This window comes from Lipotes vexillifer, unplaced genomic scaffold, assembly GCF_000442215.2.
Source record: "Lipotes vexillifer unplaced genomic scaffold, Lipotes_vexillifer_v1.1 scaffold481, whole genome shotgun sequence".
NCBI lineage: Eukaryota > Metazoa > Chordata > Mammalia > Artiodactyla > Lipotidae > Lipotes > Lipotes vexillifer.
Window position 1 is genome coordinate 1,880,576 of NW_006789873.1, and position 1,350 is coordinate 1,881,925.

Below are 1,350 nucleotides of genomic sequence, written 5' to 3' on the forward strand. Positions count from 1 at the left end.
TTTTTTGCGGTACGCGGGCCTCTCACTGTTGTGGCCTCTCCCGTTGCGGAGCACAGGCTCCGGACGCGCAGGCTCAGCGGCCATGGCTCACGGGCTCAGCCGCTCTGCGGCATGTGAGATCTTCCCGGACCGGGGCACGAACCCGCGTCCCCTGCATCGGCAGGCGGACTCTCAACCACTGCGCCACCAGGGAAGCCCCTAGATGAGCTTTAAGATCCCTTTCAGACCTAAAAGAATTTATCAAATCAGATGATTTGCATATCTACAACAATTCTTTGTTGAACCCAAAGCTAAGACACAGACATTGAAAATTTTTAAACCTGGAAGGGACTCAGTCATCAAATTAAACAGTCTCTTTTTAACCACTGAAGAAAGCAAGACACAGATTGGTTAAAAGACTCACTTGGAATGACAGTTAATTGGCAACAGAGCTAGGACTGGAGCTTAGGTCTCTGCCTGGCTCTTGCTGTCACACCACCCAGCTTCTACCAGGGCTAATGGAATCATTCCCGGGCACCAAGGCTGACAAAAATTCCCAGGGATGACACCAGGCATGAAACTCATATGCATGCTTACATGGTTTCACTGGTCTGGGAAATGAGTCAGAATTTTGGAAGTGGTCCCTGACATAAGCATGGGTGATGCAGTACCATAGGCATCCCGAAGTTGGTCAAGCTAGGTTAGGGCCCAGTTTGGGGCCTCCATTTCCTAATAACCGGTGGATCAACTGCCTTTGACAGCTCCTGCCAGCCTACTGACTTTCCTTTTTGTGTGATAGGAATCCCACCACTCAGAAATACCACCATTTTCATTCTGATTTAAAACAATATTTTTCTCATCGGTCTTTTATCTCTACAGCCTCTAAGGTGCATGACGTTTCACTGAAATCTGTGAAGTATGATAGATATGTCCACTTGGAAACTTTTATCAGCCATCATCAAATTAGAATGGTACCTCCGTATGGTTTAGCAATCCTCCTAGAAAGAGAGCTGAAACAGACCCCTGACTTTGACCACACCGTCTTCCTAGGAAAGACCTTCCACGTTGGCTAGCAAGCAAGCTGAAAGCATGTGCATTTTGCCAAGTGTCCCTGCCCCCCTTGCCTGGGCCTGCAGGCTCACTTGCCCCTCATCGCACAAGGTCTGAGGTTTAGAGAATAAGGACACCATTATGTGGGGCTATCATCCTTCCTCACTGGAAACAACACTGCCCTTTGTAAGCTCCCAGCGAACTTCAAAGGGTGTGGCTATCTTTCTGGGCTCCCAGGGAAGCCTCCTCGGGAAACACTGCTCACACTGCCCTTCTAGTACTAGAATCTTCTCAGCTGATAGTGAGTTAAAGCAGGAATTT

At 48.6% G+C, this 1,350-nt stretch overlaps 1 protein-coding gene across 1 annotated transcript in view; it reads right to left on the reverse strand.

The window, feature by feature from the left end:
- PLAC1 (placenta enriched 1) overlaps window positions 1-1,057 on the reverse strand; it is a 33,087-nt gene extending 32,030 nt beyond the window's left edge. The window contains 1 exon segment of the mRNA XM_007462910.1: window positions 955-1,057. The gene's annotated coding sequence lies outside the window, so the exon portion shown is untranslated.
- Window positions 1,058-1,350: the final 293 nt, after the last annotated feature.